Source organism: Asparagus officinalis, chromosome 5 (assembly GCF_001876935.1).
Source record: "Asparagus officinalis chromosome 5, Aspof.V1, whole genome shotgun sequence".
In the NCBI taxonomy this organism is placed as follows: Eukaryota; Viridiplantae; Streptophyta; class Magnoliopsida; order Asparagales; family Asparagaceae; genus Asparagus; species Asparagus officinalis.
In genome coordinates this window covers 99,889,231-99,897,265 of record NC_033798.1, presented here as the reverse complement: position 1 = coordinate 99,897,265, position 8,035 = coordinate 99,889,231, and positions in this window count along the sequence as shown.

The window sequence follows — 8,035 nt, the reverse complement described above, 5'->3', positions numbered from 1 at the left end:
CGAAAGGCTTAGCACCGAAACGCCAAAATCAAGGCATAGGCGTTTCCGACAAAGAAGAACGGTGGTTGAAGATGAAGAATTCCCGAGGGTCACCGCTAATATGACAAGCAAAGAGACCTCATCACGGGATAATCTCGAGTCGATTCTGAAAGCATCCCGGCGTCTAACCCGTCTGCAGTCTGGAGCAATCGCACGAGGAACTTATGGTAGGGTTCGGACAAGATTGCCTTCGGAAGATGATGAATCGGATTCCTGCTCTGCTGTCGCATCGGACAATACAGTGTCCAGCGAAGGACAACCCCGCGAGTCATTCATGATAAGCGCGGAAGAAGTGGCCAAGATGCTCGAAGATGCCATAGCCAAACAACAGGAAAGCTTTAGGTTCGAGATGCAAATGGCCATGCAGACTATGAGAGAAATGCATGAGCAACAAATGCAGGCACTGACGAACCAGCGAGGTGAACCAAGCCGCCGTAACCAGGTTGTTCAGGAAGAGGAGCACACGGATAGGGATGGAGCTCACAATGCCAATAACCCTCCCGTCAATGCGGGGGGTGGTAACGAGGATGCCAACGAAGATACAAGTGAAGACTTGAAGATCAAATATCTTGAGAGCAAAATCAACACATTGATCTCCGTTCAAGAGACGAAGAAAACAGGCATTCCCTGTCCATACCCAAGAGAGTGGGAATCGATCCCATATCCGGCGAAGTTCAATCTAATCAACTTCACGCCGTTCGATGGGAAGGGTTCCCCCACTCAGCATTTGATTTATTTCAAATCGCACTTGGGTATTATCTCCGGCAATGAGCCTCTGATGGTGCGGTCATTCGTCGGCACTCTTCGCGGAGCCGCCTTCGATTGGTCGCCTTAAGCCAGGAAGCGTAAATAGCTGGGACGACATGGAGACAAAATTCCTCGCTAACTTCTTCGACGACGACACCGAGATATCTATCGGATCATTGCTCGATGAGAAGCAGAAGGACGGGGAGTTAGTCGACACCTTCGTCAAAAGGTTCCGGAACAAAGCGATGAATTGCCGGGACCCGATCACCGAGGAATTCATTCTTCAGACCTGCCATAATAATCTGTCTTTAGACGTATTGGAAGCAATGGGGACAGCACCGTCTGACACTTGGAAGGATCTGAAGGTTCGAGGGGAGCAGGCTGAGCGATTCCTTAGAAGGAAAAAGGCCGAGAGGAACCAACCGACGGATAACCCGCTGAATTCAAACTTCGCCTCTCGTAATAAGAGCAAGGCACCTGCAGCTGCTGGTGGTGCTAATCAAGCGTCGCAACAGCAATCTCGAAGGCAGCAAAAGACTTCGGGTCCGAGACTCCAAAAAGAGTACTCTTTCAAGGACGAAGACGTTCCAGCCATCTTCGAATCCCTCCTTGAAGGTAACAAGATCAAGCTACCACCTATCACAAATCAGGAGGAAGATGACAACACTACGGACCCAAAATACTGTGCATACCACAGGAGGGTCGTTCATCCCACCAAGGATTGCTTTGCTCTCAAGAATAGCATTCAGACCTTGGTTGAAGCCGGCGTCATAACGCTAAGGTAAGCCAAATAAAAATGGCAAAACTCCGATAAGTATAAGAGTATAAACTGCTCCTCAAGACTCCGATAAGTATAAGAGTATAAACTGCTTCTCAAAACTCCAAAGAGTATACGAGTATAAATTGTTTCTCAATCCTCCGACCGGTAAGTTCCTGGAGAATACCATGCTTGATATTCTTAAGGATAACCCGGACACCCAACTGAGTATAATACCATACCCAGTTTTGCAAAGGAAGCTGGGGGTGGATGATTCATGTAACGGGAAGTTCCCAAAAGAAATCCATATAGTGTATTGTTAGGGATAATCCAGTCACCACAGCAAGATGATGAATAAGAAGCTCTCATTCAAATTCTCACCGCGTCTGTGCACTCAACACTCTCCCCCTCTCGATTCCCCCAATGAACGAGAGGTCTACAAATCGAGCGATCAAACCTTCCTACAGTTAGGATTGTCTCAAAACACCCACTTGGTCAAACCTTCTTACAGTTAGGACCACAGTCAAAATCCCCTCTCGATTCCCCCAATGAACGAGAGGTCCACAAATTGAGCGATCAAACCTTCCTACAGTTAGGATTGTCTCAAAACACCCACTTGGTCAAACCTTCTTACAGTTAGGACCACAGTCAAAATCCCCTCTCGATTCCTCCAATGAACGAGAGGTCCACTTTCAAATCGAGTGATCAAACCTTCCTACAGTTAGGGTCATCTCAAACTCCTGCTTGGTCAAACCTTCCTACAGTTAGGACCAAAACCGCAATTCACTCTCGATAAACGAGAAATTCATCTTTAGTTCGGTAATCAAACCTTCCGACAGTTAGGGTTATCCGAATCTTTTCGATTCTCGGAGTGGAGATCCCACTCTCAGTTTCACCTTTCCGGATTCTGGAGGTGGAGATCCCACCTCGAGTCTCCTTTCCAGTTGAAGATGGAATATAAAATTCTTCTTCTTCATTGTCGGGAGATAGAATATAAAAATTCTTCCCCCATTTCGGGTTCGTCTTTGCCCCAAGAGAAGACACCACCTTTTTCAAATCCCAAAATTTGTGCCTCACAGGTACTAGGAAGTTTATCCCGAATCCTAAGCAGGGATAAGTCTGCGCCTAACACGCGCTGCCGGTTTAGTCTTTTTCCGCACAAAAAGACACCAGAGTTCGATTCTGGGGTATTCTATCCTGAAACCTAAGCAAGGATAAGTCTGCGCCTAACCCGCGCTGCCGGTTAGTTCTTAACCGTTGAAAAGAACATCCGTCCACATATTCAACATTGTGGCAGGTTGTTATTAATAACACCAAAATCCATGCCTTACACGCATGGGGAATTTCATCCTGAATCCTAAGAAAGGATATGCCGACGCCTAACACGCGTCGCCGGTTTAGTCTTTTACCGATTGAAAAAGACACCAGAATACCAGTCTGGGGTATTTTTATCCCGAAGCCTAAGTAGGGATAAGTCAACGTCTAATACACGTTGCTGGGTAGCCTATTCCCATAACAATGGTAAAGCCTATGTATTCAACATCATAGCACAAAGTCTAAGAGAATTCACTCTCTTAGCACAACGTTACATGCGGAACGGATTTAGACAATCCGCATGCTAGCCCGACTCAAACGGTAGTCGGTAAAGGCTAATCAAATCCGTTAAAGGCTTGGGGTTAGCCAAAAATCCTAAAGTCAACGCCTAACACGCGTCGCCGGGTAGTCTATTCCCGTGAGAAAGACGAAGTCTACGTATTCGAAGTCGTAGCATCAAGTCTAAGGGAGTTCATTCCTTTAGCACAACGTCACATGCGGAACGGACTTAAGACAATCCGCATGTAAGCCCGATTCAAACGGTAATCGGTAAAAGCATGACAAATCCGTTGAGGGCTGAGGATTTGCCAAAAATCCTAAGTCAACGTCTGATACACGTTGCTGTTTAGTCTTTTCACAGGAGAAAGACGAAGTCTACGTATTCAATATCGTAGCACTAAAAGAGTTAACTCTTTTAGCATAACGTCACATGCGGAACGGACTTAAAACAATCCGCATGCTAGCCCGACTCAAACGGTAGTCGGTAAAGGCGCATCAAACCCGTTGATGGCTGAGGATTTGCCAAAAATCCTATAAATACGAAAGTCACTGACGCATCAGCTTCTTTAGTTGGTCTCGTGACCTGAGCAACATACGACGTTCAAAACCCTAAGGTCTACGCCAGACAACGCGTAACCTTAGGTCAACGCCAGTCAACGCGTTGCGATCAAAAGGTCAACGTACGACGGTCAAAACCCCAGGGTCAACGCCGGACAACGCGTAACCTTAGGTCAACGCCAGTCAACGCGTTGCGAGCAAAAATTCAACGTACGACGTTCGAAACCCTAGGGTTAACGCCGGTCAACGCATAACCCTAGGTCAACGCCAGTCAACGCGTTGCAAGCAAAAAGGTCAACGTACGACGGTCAAAACCCCAGGGTCAACGCCGGACAACGCGTAACCCTAGGTCAACGCCTATCAATGCGTTGCAATGAAAGAATCAATACTCCGAAAAGTATACGAGTATAAACTGCTTCTTACTCCAATAAGGTATATGAGTATAAACTGTTCCCTAATTTTGGTTGAGAAGTTTCTGGAGAGTATTTTTCTAAAAAATATTCTTAAGGATAACTCAACAACACAACGCCGGACAACGCGTTGCACATAAAAACTCGACGCCAGCAATCGATGGTCAATTCTACGAGCTGAAGATCAAAAATCAGGAATCGACTTCAAGGTTCAAAATTTCCGACAAACGGTCAGACAATAAATGCAGCACCGGAACCCTTACAGACATTCGACAAAGCACCGAATAGCCTGAAGGATTGAAGGAATCAAGAACACAAGTCATTCCAAGGTCCCATTACACCGACTGAAGGTGGGGACAATCATATCCAAAGTATTCCAGACTCTTCTATAAAAGAACGAGACTGAAATACTTTGGAGGGGGTATCTGTAGGCATATAAAATTGCTTATAGGTCCCTTAGCTCAGCTCGGCACAAACCGACAAACCAACGAGACGACGAGATTGACTAATCGCACGCAAGCAACGGAATACGTCCATTCGCGTGCGGGATCAAGCCAAGTGTTCGAAGAGTCAACGAGTCATCCAACCAAAGGCATACTCGGACGAATGACGATCGAATCAAGATCGGTTTCGGACTCCAACTCAGAAGCGGATTTACTGCCTAATCGGGATCCGGATTTACTGCCAAATCAGATCAGCAAATCGAATCCGAACCTATCAACTACAAAACCGGAAAACGGGCACAAAGAGGCAAAACGACAAACACCTGGAGGTCGGCTCACCGGTGGCCGAGCCACCTATAGGTGGCTCGGTGGCCGCCGAGCCACTTGTGGCCGGCCACCCTGTGCCCAAGGCACAGTGAGGGTAGCCTATAAATAGGCCACCCCCTTGTTCATTTGAGAAGGTTGGATTTTGGAGGAGGCGAAGCCCTGCAGGATTGGAGACTCAGATCTAAAAAAGATCTCAACTTTGGGACATCAAGGACTTGCTCATCCAGATCTGGTGCTCGGCGATCATCAACGTCAAATAAGGCAGGTGTTCGAGAGGATCGGATCTCAGATCTACGTTGCTACACTCCGGATCTAAGCTTGGTCTTAGATCCCGAGACTTGGACGATTGTTTCCTTGGTGAATCAATCCTCCCCGGCTATTATTTCCTTGGTGAAATAATACCCGTTGTACTGCGTAGATCCGACCGGATCTAGATCGCGCGGTGGTCCACGGCAAACAACCCCGGCGCAGGCAAAGAACCCACAAAGTGAGCGACCGCAAAACAGGAGCTCGCGATTCGTTCGACAAACAAGGAAACAAAGTTGTAATTTTCATTTCTTTTCAATTTGATTTTCGTTGTAACCGGATCTTATAAAAAGACCGGATCTTTGTAATCGATAGACTATTACAAGAGTGTACAATGGAATCATTAATGAAGAAAGCAACAATTTTTCCCGCGAACAACGTACCTCTAAACGGCCGTGTGTGCTCAAATCCAATTCGTATTTCCTTGTATAAAATGCACGTATCTCGATGTGCAACACGTACTTCGGGTTCACATTCAAACGCGTATGAAGAAAATAACCATTCACAACTCTACACTGATCAGTCGACCGACAAAATCCCTTTGGTTGACTGAACACGTGCACAAATGTGCACAAGGCAAAACAGGTGGGATCGGTCGACCGACTCCTTAGCTTCGGTCGACTGACCCGAGCAAAGGCTGAAATTGAGTTTCGGTTCGGGTTTTGATCTACAAAGTTACAAGTTCATTTCTTTAAACAAAACTCACAAAATTAATCTTGTTCAACATAATTAGGGTTCAAATAACTACATGAAACTCAAATTATTATATCTAGATGTATTATATAAACCCGAACATGTTCATGCTCGTCAGAAACATCATGAAAACCATTAAATCTCAACAAAAGCTCCTGTTAATATTGAATTCAGATCTTAAATCTAAGTTAGAGAATTCGTTTATAACTTTTTAAAACCAAAAGATCAGATCTTGTATAATATGATTTAAAAGAACAACTTTTATACTTAAACTAGGTTTTAAGGCTCAATAAAACCAAATAAAACTCAACAAAAATCAATTAAAAATAGGGATGGGATTGGAGGAGATGAAACTTGCCTCAAAACACTGTTGAAAATCCTAAGGATACAAGAAAACAAGTTCTCCCTCGCCAAACGTCGACTATCTCGCCCTCTTCTCGGTATTTGCTTCACAAAGCTCTCAAAATTCACCAAAATATGCTCTAGGATTTTTTAGGGGAGAGGGCGGTTGTTAGGGTTCCAAGATTTTTATAAATTATATCCATATATATACTAACAAACCCAAACCAACTCAAACAGACCCGAATCCAACTCAAACTGGGAAAACAGCCCATCGGGGCAGAAGTTGTCTTCGGTATTTTGGATGTAACTTTTTCGTCCGACCTTGGAATGCGGTTATTTAAGATGTGTTAGAAAGATACTGAAGAGACCTATAACTTTTGTCTTTTGAGATTTTCCATATTCAAATTGCATCGGTGTATATGCATATATATACCAACATACCCGAAACAAAACGAATAAACCCAATACCCACTAAAATCATGATCAACACTTATATGCTCTCATATATACTCTTAATTGATGTCAAATCAATTACTATCATGCTTATTCATCATTAAATAATATTCATCATAATAAAACTCATTTATCACTATGAATCACAATATTTTAGATTTTACGGTGTTTTACATTCACACCCCTTAAAAGAATTTCGTCCTTAAAATTCCTCAATCGTATCTTAGAGATTAATAGTACAAGAAAAGCACGTTAAGAGAATAATTCAGACAAGGAAACCCTCAGATACACATCTCGCACCATTAATTTTCAGATATGAAACACAAACAATATTTACACTTAACAACCTAGAATGCAAATACTCCCACTTATCCCCTAATTAAACGGAACTAGTACGCCAAGTGAAAAATCCATACAATAAACCCCTCATGTATATACCATATGTTCCGAATGATTAGGAGCTAAGTGTTAGTACTCACATTCTAGTGTTAAATGTAAATATGGCTATACCTTTAACATAAACTCAAACAAATCAAAATCAACATTTTACCTGCTTAAACAGGTATGGGTAGTCGCGACGCATATCTTCCTCTAGCTCCCAAGAAGCTTCCTCTGCTCCTTTCCGGTGTCACTGTACTTTCCCTAAAAGAATCACCTTATTTCTAAGTCTTTTATCCTCTCGAGCAAGAATACTGTGATGCTTCTGGGTTCACACAAGGCTGCAATCCAAAGTGAATCCAAGGATGTCAAACCTGTCATGCACCCACACAGTGTATTAACTTGTTTCACCAATCACAGTAATATTCTCTAGTGGAATTAAAAGAAGTGTAGGTACAAAACAGACAAAATAATGAAATAAACGTAATAGACATGATATGGAAAGAGATATCTCATAAATAAAAATCATGTCTCAACTGAAATACATCTGATATATGGAATAAAAAAAATATCTCGACATGTATCAACTAAAAATCGTACTAAGGCATGCTGTCTTTACAATATGAAAACAAAACTCTAATGTCTGAATGAAACTACAAAACTACGGTGGAGTCTCTAATAGTAAAATCATGCAACGGTGACTATGCCAGAACTCCGTCATCCTGCGGTTCTCCGAAGCTCTGAACCGCCTAAAAAATTGAAAATAACAAAAAGAACAACAACAAGAGCGTCAGAGTACTAAAGCAATATTACGTTTATTTGCCCCCAAGGGAAGGGCTGCTGGATGAAGTTGAGTCTCTATCTATTAAGCATGGTCTACCTAGATCATTTTTCATGTATCTAATGGAATTAATATTTAGATACCCAAAATGCGAGACGTAGTACGTCGAGCGAAATAATCCAAATAAGGAAACCCTCATATATATACC